At 46.4% G+C, this 13,108-nt stretch overlaps 1 protein-coding gene across 1 annotated transcript in view; it reads left to right on the top strand.

Moving 5' to 3' along the window:
- EMC7 (ER membrane protein complex subunit 7) overlaps nucleotides 1-13,108 on the top strand; it is a 60,806-nt gene that overhangs the window by 19,336 nt on the left and 28,362 nt on the right. The gene's annotated exons all lie outside the window — the stretch shown is intronic.

Genomic DNA, 13,108 nt, shown 5'->3' with positions numbered 1-13,108 from the left:
TCCAGAAGCAAAAAATGAGTTCAGACGCAAAAGTTTTCCACGTTTCAGACGCCAAACGCGGCTAAACACCGGTACCGCGTTTAGCCGCGTTTGCTTTTTATAAGTGTTTTTTAAAGGAACATTTTATGACCTGACTTAGGGGCCCCATATCTCAGCGCCACTTGGTGTGCTAACACAGTGGAACTAGCACTACAACATATCCAAATTTGGGGTTCCTAGCACCAAGTGGCCCCGAGATACGGGGCCCCAAAATCTGGTCACAAAATGTAATTCTCTGCTGCAGAAAAGTGCTTGACATTTTGTGACCCGACTTTGGGGCCCCATATCTTAGGGCCACTTGGTGCTAGGAACCCCAAATTTGGTGTGCTAACACATTACAACATATCCAAATTTGGGGTTCCTAGCATGAAGTGGCCCTGAGATATGGGGCCCCAAAGTCAGGTCGGAAAATGTCATTCTCTGCTGCAGAAGTGCTTGAAGGGCCTTGTATCTCGGGGCCACTTGGTGCTAGGAACCCCAAGTTTGGATATGTTGTAGTGCTAGATCCACTGTATTAGCACATGGGGCCCCAAAGTTGGGTCGCAAGATATCATTCTCTGCTCTGCAGACGCTTCTAGACGCAAACGCAGTAAAATGCGGCTAAACACGGCATGCAAACGCGGCAAAACAGGCGTTTCTAAACGCCGGTTTCAGCTTTTAAAAACGTGTTCAGAGTTTGCACCGGCGTGTCGTGTGCATGAGGCCTAACTCTTCCATCTTAGATCAAAGGGATAAAACTTGTGTGTGAATATGCAGGAAGTTTAACCACTTAAAGTCTAAACCTTTTTCTGACACTTGTTTCTTACAGTTAAAATCAAATTTTTTTTCTAGAAAATTAGTTGGAACCCCCATACATTATATATATATTTTTAGCAGAGACCCTAGAGAATAAAATGGGGATTGTTGCAATATTTTATGTCACACTGTATTTGCACAGACAACATATCCAAATTTGGGGTTCCTAGCACCAAGTGGCCCCGAGATACGGGGCCCCAAAATCTGGTCACAAAATGTAATTCTCTGCTGCAGAAAAGTGCTTGACATTTTGTGACCCGACTTTGGGGCCCCATATCTTAGGGCCACTTGGTGCTAGGAACCCCAAATTTGGTGTGCTAACACATTACAACATATCCAAATTTGGGGTTCCTAGCATGAAGTGGCCCTGAGATATGGGGCCCCAAAGTCAGGTCGGAAAATGTCATTCTCTGCTGCAGAAGTGCTTGAAGGGCCTTGTATCTCGGGGCCACTTGGTGCTAGGAACCCCAAGTTTGGATATGTTGTAGTGCTAGATCCACTGTATTAGCACATGGGGCCCCAAAGTTGGGTCGCAAGATATCATTCTCTGCTCTGCAGACGCTTCTAGACGCAAACGCAGTAAAATGCGGCTAAACACGGCATGCAAACGCGGCAAAACAGGCGTTTCTAAACGCCGGTTTCAGCTTTTAAAAACGTGTTCAGAGTTTGCACCGGCGTCTCGTGTGCATGAGGCCTAACTCTTCCATCTTAGATCAAAGGGATAAAACTTGTGTGTGAATATGCAGGAAGTTTAACCACTTAAAGTCTAAACCTTTTTCTGACACTTGTTTCTTACAGTTAAAATCAAATTTTTTTTCTAGAAAATTAGTTGGAACCCCCATACATTATATATATATTTTTAGCAGAGACCCTAGAGAATAAAATGGGGATTGTTGCAATATTTTATGTCACACTGTATTTGCACAGTGGTCTTTCAAACGCAATTTTTTGGGAAAAATACACTTCAATGAAAAAAAAACGAAACAGTAAAGTTAGCCCAAATATTTTGTTTAATGTGAAAGATGTTACGCCATGAGAATCGTAATCTATCTTCTAAGCGACAAAAAATTGCGATTCTCATTTTAGCCAGAGTCGTTCAGCTCTATTGTGCAGGCTCACTCTCAAGATGGTTCTGTGTGTCCATAAATGCACAGGGAGCAAGTTGGCCCAGCCCCTAGCTCCCTCATCACTGACTGTGATTGACAGCAGCGGGAGCCAACGAGGAGGGAGAGAGCCTTTGTTCTCGTGCACAGCACAGCACTGGATCGAGACTGGGCTTAGGTATGTAAAGGGTGGAAGGATCTGCATGCAGGTGTTTTTTTTTTTTGTTTTTCCTGTAATGCATAGAGTGCATTAAGGTAAAAAACCTCCAGCCCTTACAACCACCTTAATGCTAGCTTGAGAGTTATATTGGCTTTTATGCACACAGGTTTTAGTTTTTCCATGCAATACGTTTTTATTCGTTTTCAAAGTAGCAGACAGATTCACAAAAGGTATGAATCAACATTTCTTTCTCGAACATCACGGGACACAGAGCGATTGGTGATTGGACACTGGCACACCCTATCAGGAAGTTCAACCCCCTATATAATCCCTCCCCTTGCAGGGATACCTCAGTTTTTACGCCAGTGTCTTAGGTGATGGACGTGTAAAGATGTCCTGTGCTGAGCTCCAAAGGGAATATCCTAAGATCCTATACTGGGGCAAGCCAGGCGAACCGGATCCATTCAAAGTGTCTTTTCATGGCCGATTTGAATGGTACCCGGGCCTCGTGTCCAAAGAAACGAGGTTTTACCCGTAATGCTTCTCTTTTTAGAGAGCTGGACCCTGCAGATCAGAAAATGGCTTTAAACTTCCTAATTTCTGGCGAGGTGCTTTACGGTCCCAGAACTGTTGGATCCCCCTACTGATGGGGGCCCCAGTCTCTGACGTTTTTTTCAAACGGAGCCCACCGTGAGAGGTGAAGATTGGGTCTGTGTAAACAGCACCCTGCGGCTGGATAAGGTAAGAGGAGATTCCACAGAATTTTTGAGTTCTAGTGGCTTTTCTCCTTTAACCACTTGCCGACCGCCTCACGCATATATACGTGAGCAGAGCGGCACGGGCAGGCAAAATCACGTACCTGGTACGTGATTGCCTTCCCGCGGGCGGGGGGTCCGATCGGACCCCCCCCCGGTGCCATCGGCGGTCGGCGTTTGGCTGGGAGAGTTGAGAGACGAGGGGGAGACCATCCGATCGTGGCCCCCCCCTCGCGATCGCTCCCAGCCAATGAGAAACATCCCCTGCCTCTGTATAGTACACAGAGGCAGAGGATGTGATGTCATCTCTCCTCGGCTGGCCAGTTTCCGTTCCAGCACCGAGGAGAGAAGACATGTAAGTGCACCAACACACACACAACACAGTAGAACATGCCAGGCACACTAAACACCCCCGATCCCCCCCGATCGCCCCCCGATCCCCCCCCAATCACCCCCCCCCCCCTGTCACAAACTGACAGCAAGCAGGTTTTTTTGTTTTGTTTTGTTTTTTTCCTGATTACTGCATGGTGTCAGTTTGTGACAGTTAGCAGTGGTAGGACAGTTAGTATTAGCCCCCTGTAGGTCTAGGGTACCCCCCTAACCCCCCCTAATAAAGTTTTAACCCCTTGATCACCCCCTGTCACCAGTGTCGCTAAGCGATCATTTTTCTGATCGCTGTATTAGTGTCGCTGGTGACGCTAGTTAGGAACGTAAATATTTAGGTTCGCTGTCAGCGTTTTATAGCGACAGGGACCCCCATATACTACCTAATAAATGTTTTAACCCCTTGATGGCCCCCTAGTTAACCCTTTCACCACTGATCACCGTATAACTGTTACGGGTGACGCTGGTTAGTTCGTTTATTTTTTTTAGTGTCAGGGCACCCGCCGTTTATTACCGAATAAAGGTTTAGCCCCCTGATCGCCCGGCGGTGATATGCGTCGCCCCAGGCAGCGTCAGATTAGCGCCAGTACCGCGAACACCTACGCACGCACCGTACACGCACCGTACACCTCCCTTAGTGGTATAGTATCTGAACACATCAATATCTGATCCGATCAGATCTATACTAGCGTCCCCAGCAGTTTAGGGTTCCCAAAAACGCAGTGTTAGCGGGATCAGCCCAGATACCTGCTAGCACCTGCGTTTTGCCCCTCCGCCCAGCCCACCCAAGTGCAGTATCGATCGATCACTGTCACTTACAAAACACTAAACGCATAACTGCAGCGTTCGCAGAGTCAGGCCTGATCCCTGCGATCGCTAACAGTTTTTTTGGTAGCATTTTGGTGAACTGGCAAGCACCAGCCCCAAGCAGCGTCAGATTAGCGCCAGTACCACTAACACCCACGCACGCACCGTACACCTCCCTTAGTGGTATAGTATCTGATCGGATCAATATCTGATCCGATCAGATCTATACTAGTGTCCCCAGCAGTTTAGGGTTCCCAAAAACGCAGTGTTAGTGGGATCAGCCCAGATACCTGCTAGCACCTGCGTTTTGCCCCTCCGCCCGGCCCAGCCCACCCAAGTGCAGTATCGATCGATCACTGTCACTTTTTTTTGTAGCGTTTTGGTGAACTGGCAAGCGCCAGCGGCCTAGTACACCCCAGTCGTAGTCATACCAGCACTGCAGTAACACTTGGTGACGTGGCGAGTCCCATAAGTGCAGTTCAAGCTGGTGAGGTGGCAAGCACAAGTAGTGTCCCGCTGCCACCAAAAAGACAAACACAGGCCCGTCGTGCCCATAGTGCCCTTCCTGCTGCATTCGCCAATCCTAATTGGGAACCCACCACTTCTGCAGCGCCCGTATTTCCCCCATTCACATCCCCAACCAAATGCAGTCGGCTGCATGAGAGGCATTTATATGTCCTCCCGAGTACCCTACCCAACGAACCCCCCCAAAAAAGATGTGTCTGCAGCAAGCGTGGATATAGGCGTGACACCCGCTATTATTGTCCCTCCTGTCCTGACAATCCTGGTCTTTGCATTGGTGAATGTTTTGAACGCTACCATTCACTAGTTGAGTATTAGCGTAGGGTACAGCATTGCACAGACTAGGCACACTTTCACAGGGTCTCCCAAGATGCCATCGCATTTTGAGAGACCCGAACCTGGAACCGGTTACAGTTATAAAAGTTACAGTTACAAAAAAAAAAGTGTAAAAAAAAAACACAAACAAAAATAAAAAAAAATAGTTGTCGTTTTATTGTTCTCTCTCTCTATTCTCTCTCTGGTGTTCTGCTCTTTTTTACTGTATTCTATTCTGCAATGTTTTATTGTTATTATGTTTTATCATGTTTGCTTTTCAGGTATGCAATTTTTTATACTTTACCGTTTACTGTGCTTTATTGTTAACCATTTTTTTGTCTTCAGGTACGCCATTCACGACTTTGAGTGGTTATACCAGAATGATGCCTGCAGGTTTAGGTATCATCTTGGTATCATTCTTTTCAGCCAGCGGTCGGCTTTCATGTAAAAGCAATCCTAGTGGCTAATTAGCCTCTAGACTGCTTTTACAAGCAGTGGGAGGGAATGCCCCCCCCCCCCCCACCGTCTTCCGTGTTTTTCTCTGGCTCTCCTGTCTCAACAGGGAACCTGAGAATGCAGCCGGTGATTCAGCCAGCTGACCATAGAGCTGATCAGAGACCAGAGTGGCTCCAAACATCTCTATGGCCTAAGAAACCGGAAGCTACGAGCATTTTAGGACTTAGATTTCGCCGGATGTAAACAGCGCCATTGGGAAATTGGGAAAGCATTTTATCACACCGATCTTGGTGTGGTCAGATGCTTTGAGGGCAGAGGAGAAATCTAGGGTCTAATAGACCCCAATTTTTTCAAAAAAGAGTACCTGTCACTACCTATTGCTATCATAGGGGATATTTACATTCCCTGAGATAACAATAAAAATGATTTAAAAAAAAATATGAAAGGAACAGTTTAAAAATAAGATAAAAAAGCAAAAAAATAATAAAGAAAAAAAAAAAAAAAAAAAAAAAAAGCACCCCTGTCCCCCCTGCTCTCGCGCTAAGGCGAACGCAAGCGTCGGTCTGGCGTCAAATGTAAACAGCAATTGCACCATGCATGTGAGGTATCACCGCGAAGGTCAGATCGAGGGCAGTAATTTTAGCAGTAGACCTCCTCTGTAAATCTAAAGTGGTAACCTGTAAAGGCTTTTAAAGGCTTTTAAAAATGTATTAATTTTGTTGCCACTGCACGTTTGTGCGCAATTGTAAAGCATGTCATGTTTGGTATCCATGTACTCGGCCTAAGATCATCTTTTTTATTTCATCAAACATTTGGGCAATATAGTGTGTTTTAGTGCATTAAAATTTAAAAAAGTGTGTTTTTTCCACAAAAAATGCGTTTGAAAAATCGCTGCGCAATTACTGTGTGAAAAAAAAAAATGAAACACCCACCATTTTAATCTGTAGGGCATTTGCTTTAAAATAATATATAATGTTTGGGGGTTCAAAGTAATTTTCTTGCAAAAAAAAATAATTTTTTCATGTAATCAAAAAGTGTCAGAAAGGGCTTTGTCTTCAAGTGGTTAGAAGAGTGGGTGATGTGTGACGTAAGCTTCTAAATGTTGTGCATAAAATGCCAGGACAGTTCAAACCCCCCCAAATGACCCCATTTTGGAAAGTAGACACCCCAAGCTATTTGCTGAGAGGCATGTCGAGTCCATGGAATATTTTATATTGTGACACAAGTTGCGGGAAAGAGACAAATTTTTTTTTTTTTTTTTTTTTTTGCACAAAGTTGTCACTAAATGTTATATTGCTCAAACACGCCATGGGGATTTGTGAAATTACACCCCAAAATAAATTCTGTTGCTTCTCCTGAGTACGGGGATACCACATGTGTGGGACTTTTTGGGAGCCTAGCCGCGTACGGGACCCCGAAAACCAAGAACCGCCTTCAGGCTTTCTAAGGCCGTAAATTTTTGATTTCACTCTTCACTGCCTATCACAGTTTCGGAGGCCATGGAAAGCCCAGGTGGCACAAAACCCCCCCAAATGACCCCATTTTGGAAAGTAGACACCCCAAGCTATTTGCTGAGAGGTATAGTGAGTATTTTGCAGACCTCACTTTTTGTCACAAGGTTTTGAAAATTGAAAAAAGAAAAAAAAAAAATTTTTTTTCTGGTCTTTCTTCATTTTCAAAAACAAATGAGAGCTGCAAAATACTCACCATGCCTCTCAGCAAATAGCTTGGGGTGTCTACTTTCCAAAATGGGGTCATTTGGGGGGGGGTTGTGCCATCTTGGCATTTTATGGCCTTCAAAACTGTGATAGGTAGTGAGGAGTGAAATCAAAAATGTATGCCCTTAGAAATCCTGAAGGTGGTGCTGGGTTTTCGGGGCCCCGTACGCGGCTAGGCTCCCAAAAAGTGCCACACATGTGGTATCCCCGTACTCAGGAGAAGCAGCTGAATGTATTTTGGGGTGCAATTCCACATATGCCCATGGCCTATGTGAGCAATATATCATTTAGTGACAACTTTTTGTAAATTTTTTTTTTTTTTTTTTTTTTTTGTCATTATTCAATCACTTGGGACAAAAAAAATAAATATTCAATGGGTTCAACATGCCTCTCAGCAATTTCCTTGGGGTGTCTACTTTCCAAAATGGGGTCATTTGGGGGGGGTTTGTACTGCCCTGCCATTTTAGCACCTCAAGAAATGACATAGGCAGTCATAAACTAAAAGCTGTGTAAATTCCAGAAAATGTACCCTAGTTTGTAGACGCTATAACTTTTGCGCAAACCAATAAATATACGCTTATTGACATTTTTTTTACCAAAGACATGTGGCCGAATACATTTTGGCCTAAATGTATGACTAAAATTTAGTTTATTGGATTTTTTTTATAACAAAAAGTAGAAAATATCATTTTTTTTCAAAATTTTCAGTCTTTTTCCGTTTATAGCGCAAAAAATAAAAACGGCAGAGGTGATCAAATACCATCAAAAGAAAGCTCTATTTGTGGGAAGAAAAGGACGCAAATTTCGTTTGGGTAGAGCATTGCATGACCGCGCAATTAGCAGTTAAAGCGACGCAGTGCCGAATTGTAAAAAGTGCTCTGGTCAGGAAGGGGGTAAATCCTTCCGGGGCTGAAGTGGTTAAGGTAAATGCATGCTATGCCTATTGTGACCACCGGGGGCTGCCAAGAGCACAAACCTACACATGCTGACTCTGTCTCAGGTGTTGTAATCGCTGTTTATGTCCCAGCGTCTCAAGCAGGCTGCAAGCAGGTAAGGTGGAAAGGGGGATTTCTCATGTTTGAATGTTCCCCCCAGGCTAGAGAGGGGCCACAGGGGTCTAGAAAGTGGTTATACCACCCGGGCTCTGCGGCCTAATGGCCACCATCTCTCAAGATAGCCGTTCAGGCAGATCTTGTTACCAGCCTCCCTCCCCCCCCCCATCCCCAGCCTTTCTCCGGAAGCATGACAGGAGAGTCGGCAGCGCGGGAAGCGCTCGTTTTTTTCAAAACTCGAGGGGGGGGGGGCTGTAGAGGAGGGGGCGGGATGTCAGCACAGAGTGCTTAGACTCCCACTCAGGCCAGCTGCAGGCTATTAAAGGCACTCTGTACAGGTGCACTCAGCCTTCTGAGAGACACAGAGCTGACGGTCGCATGTAAGGTGGGACACAGGCATTCTCCTAGGCAGCATTTACTGAAGTAACACCAGACTGAGCATTGGGTAGCAAGGCTTTTAGCCAGACTACATCGCTCAGCGGGCAGTGTTCATTTGTATACCTCACACCTTGTTGCTTTGCACTATGGGTAGAAGAGGTTCAAGCACCCCAGGAACCAGAGACACTAGGGGATCTCGTTCAGGTTCTGAGGGCCCCCTGTCAGCAGCATCCTCCCCCCCCCCCCTAAAGATGGGCCAGGGACGGCTAGCCAGGGAGAGCCATCGGGGTCAGGGGCTACACCTGCTTCTGGCACTTCAGCCCCTGTATATATTACACAAGAGGTTTTTTCCTCAACCATTAATGGTCTAGAGGAAAGATTAATGGCCGTGATTACGTCTTCACTCAGTGGAAGAAAACGCACTAGGCTTTCCTCTGTTCCCCAAGACCCTCAGACAGAGGAGCTCTGGGATAAAGGAGATGAATCCCTTTCAGAGGATCGGGATGGGATGGATGATTCCTCTTCGGAGGATTCAGGTGGAGAGGGACCCTCTGCGACTTCCCAAGAGGAGAAAGTCTTAGTGCAGATCCTCACTGGATTGGTCCGCTCCACATTTAAGTTGCCCATACCTGAAACTGCTAAAGAATCCTCTTCTGCTTTGGGGTCACTGAAACCTTTCCAAGCAGCACATGCTTTTCCTGTTCATACTTTACTTGAAAAGCTTATTTATTCTGAGTGGGATCACCCAGACAAACGTTTTTTTCAGCCGAGAAAGTTTTCAACACTTTATCCGATGGAAGAAAAGTTTATTAAAATGTGGGGAATACCGGCTATTGATGCCGCCATTTCCTCCGTAAATAATAGCCTGACTTGTCCTGTAGACAATGCTCAGATGCTCAGGGATCCTGTAGATAAAAGGAAGGAATCCCTATTGAAGGATGTTTTCTCCTTAGCAGGATCAGTGGCCCAACCTGCAGTAGCAGCGATTGGAGTCTGTCAATACTTAAGAGACCATGTTAAGCAGGTCATCAAAGTATTACCTGAACAGCAGGCCCAGGGGTTTACTAACCTTCCAGCGGCCTTATGCTTTGTGGTTGACGCCATTAGAGATTCTATCGTGCAAACCTCCCGTCTTTCACTGGGGTTGGTGCATATACATAGAATCCTATGGTTGAAAAATTGGTCAGCCGAAGCACCATGTAAGAAGCTACTGGCTGGGTTTCCATTTCGTGGTGCAAGGTTGTTTGGAGAGGACTTGGATAACTATATCAAGAGAATCTCTTGTGGGAAAAGCACTCTCTTACCTGTCAAGAAGAAGAGTAAGCGTCCCTCTTTCAAACGGACTCTTTCCCCAGCGCCGGGGGCTTCAGCCTCCAGGCAGTCTCGACGGCCGCCTCCATCGGGGTCCAGAGACAAGAGTCAACCCCAGGGACAAAAGAAGTCCTGGGGAAAGAAGCCTACTAGGCAAAACATTAAGACCTCTGCATGAGGGGGAGCCCCCGCTCACTCGAGTGGGGGGAAGACTGCGACAGTTCTCAGAGCTCTGACAGGAGGACTTCCAGGACAGATGGGTAATCTCCACGGTAACCTTAGGGTACAAGCTGGAGTTTCAGGAATTCCCCTCTCCTCGGTTCCTCAGATCAAATGTTCCCAGAGACCCAGAGAAGAAGCAGTCGCTCCTTCTAGCGTTAGAGCGACTTTTGTCGCAGGAGGTCATTATGATAGTTCCCGCAAAGGACCAGGGATTGGGCTTCTATTCCAACCTTTTTACGGTCCAAAAGCCAAATGGGGATGTCAGGCCCATTCTGGACTTAAGGGATCTGAACCGATTCCTAAGGATTCAATCCTTCCGCATGGAATCAATTCGAACAGTAGTTCCCACCCTGCAGGGAGGAGAATTTCTGGCATCAATAGACATCAGAGATGCATATCTGCATGTGCCCATTTTTCCTGCTCATCAGAAGTTTCTGCGCTTCGAGGTAGGAGGGCGCCATTTCCAGTTTGTGGCTCTGCCTTTCGGGATAGCCACTGCACCTCGAGTGTTCACAAAGATCTTGGCTCCTCCTCTGGCCAGATTAAGGGCTCAGGGTATAGCTGTCATAGCATACCTAGACGACCTGCTCTTGATAGACCGGTCGGTAGCCTCTTTGAAGGGAAACTTGAGGACCACGGTCAGGTATCTAGAACACCTGGGTTGGATCCTCAACTTAGAAAAGTCTTTCCTAAAACCAGTAAGAAGACTGGAGTATTTAGGTCTGATTATAGATACAAGCCAGGAGAAAATATTTCTACCCCAGGCAAAGATCACTGCTTTGAGAGAGCTGATTCTGACAGTAAGGACCAAGAAGGGTCCCTCAGTCCGCCTTTGTATGAGGCTACTAGGGAAGATGGTGTCTTCATTCGAAGCAGTTCCCTATGCTCATTTTCACTCAAGAATGCTGCAACACAGTATTCTGTCGACCTGGAACAAGAAGGTTCAGGCATTAGACTTTCCGATGCACCTGTCGCATGCGGTGTGTCAGAGCCTCAATTGGTGGCTCATACCCGAAAACCTGCAGAAGGGGAAATCCTTTCTACCGGTTACCTGGACGGTGGTAACAACAGATGCCAGTCTGTCAGGTTGGGATCCAGTCCGACAATGCCACAGCAGTGGCTTATGTCAATCATCAGGGAGGCACCCGGAGCCGAGCTGCTCAAAAAGAGGTGAACCAGATCTTAGTCTGGGCAGAGATGCATGTGCCATGCATGTCGGCAGTTTTCATCCCGGGAATAGAAAATTGGCAGGCGGACTATCTAAGTCGCCAGCAGTTACTTCCAGGGGAATGGTCTCTGCATCCCGACGTCTTTTGGGCCATATGCCAAAGATGGGGGGTTCCAGATGTAGATCTCTTCGCATCCCAATTCAACAAAAAGATAGACAGATTTGTGGCAAGGACAAAAGATCCTCTTGCATGCGGGACGGATGCGTTGGTGATTCCATGGCATCGGTTCTCACTGATTTACGCATTCCCGCCTATTCTGCTACTACCACGACTCCTTCGCAGGATCAGGCAGGAAAGGAAGTCGGTACTTCTGGTGGCCCCCGCTTGGCCCAGAAGGACTTGGTATGCAGAAATAGTAAGGATGACGGTGGGTTCCCCGTGGACCCTACCGGTACGCCCAGACCTGTTATCTCAAGGTCCAGTGTTCCATCCTGCCTTACAAACGCTAAATTTGACGGTTTGGCTATTGAGACCCACGTTCTGAAGAGTCGTGGGCTCTCAGGTCCTGTCATATCTACCTTGATTAATGCAAGGAAGCCAGCTTCCAGGATGATTTATCATAGAGTCTGGAAGGCTTATATAACCTGGTGTGAATCCAGAGGTTGGCATCCCAGGAAATATATCATAGGTAGAATCCTTGATTTTCTACAGATGGGATTAGAGATGAAGCTGGCCTTGAGTACCATCAAGGGCCAGGTTTCTGCTTTATCAGTATTATTTCAGCGGCCACTTGCTTCGCATTCTTTGGTCCGAAACTTTATGCAGGGGGTGAAGTGTCTTAATCCTCCGGTTAAAGCGCCCCTAAACCCCTGGGACTTGAATTTGGTCCTGGCTGTGGTACAGAAACAGCCTTTTGAACCAATAAGTCAGATTCCTTTGGTCTTGTTGACAAGGAAATTAATTTTTCTGGTGGCCATCTCTTCTGCTAGAAGAGTATCAGAATTAGCAGCTCTTTCCTGTAAGGAGCCTTATTTGATTATACACAAGGATAGAGTGGTACTACGCCCTCATCCTAGTTTTTTACCGAAGGTGGTTTCTGATATTCATTTAAACCAAGACATTGTTCTACCTTTTTTTCCAGATCCCTGTTCTCCGGAACAGAGATCTCTACATTCGTTGGATGTAGTAAGAGCAGTTAAGGCCTATCTAGGGGCAACTACTCAGATCCGCAAGACGGATGTTTTGTTTGTGCTGCCAGAGGGTCCCAATAGAGGACAGGCAGCGTCAAAAGCTACCATTTCTAAATGGATTCGACAGTTGATCATTCAAGCTTACGGTTTGAAACAGAAGATTCCTCCGTTTCAGATCAGGGCACATTCCACAAGGGCTATTGGTGCTTCTTGGGCAGTGCATCACCGGGCCTCTATGGCTCAAATCTGCAAGACCGCAACCTGGTCTTCAGTTCATACATTCACCAGATTCTATCAGGTGGATGTGAGAAGGCATGAGGATATCGCCTTTGGGCGTAGTGTGCTGCAGGCAGCGGTACAGGGTCCTCAGGTCTGATTGCACCCTACTTGGTCGTGGTTCCCCCCCCTCAGGTAGCATTGCTCTGGGACATCCCATCAGTAATTACTGTGGCTCTGTGTCCCGTGATGTTCGAGAAAGAAAATAGGATTTTTTAAAACAGCTTACCTGTAAAATCCTTTTCTTTCGAAGGACATCACGGGACACAGAGGTCCCGCCCCTCTTCTAATACACTATATTGCTTGGCTACAAAACTGAGGTATCCCTGCAAGGGGAGGGATTATATAGGGGGTTGAACTTCCTGATAGGGTGTGCCAGTGTCCAATCACCAGTGATACCTATATAACCCATCAGTAATTACTGTGGCTCTGTGTCCCGTGATGTCCTTCGAAAGA

Source organism: Aquarana catesbeiana, linkage group LG13 (genome assembly GCF_042186555.1).
Source record: "Aquarana catesbeiana isolate 2022-GZ linkage group LG13, ASM4218655v1, whole genome shotgun sequence".
NCBI lineage: Eukaryota > Metazoa > Chordata > Amphibia > Anura > Ranidae > Aquarana > Aquarana catesbeiana.
Note: the sequence above shows the minus strand (reverse complement) of the source record. Positions and strands in the feature narration are given on the sequence as shown.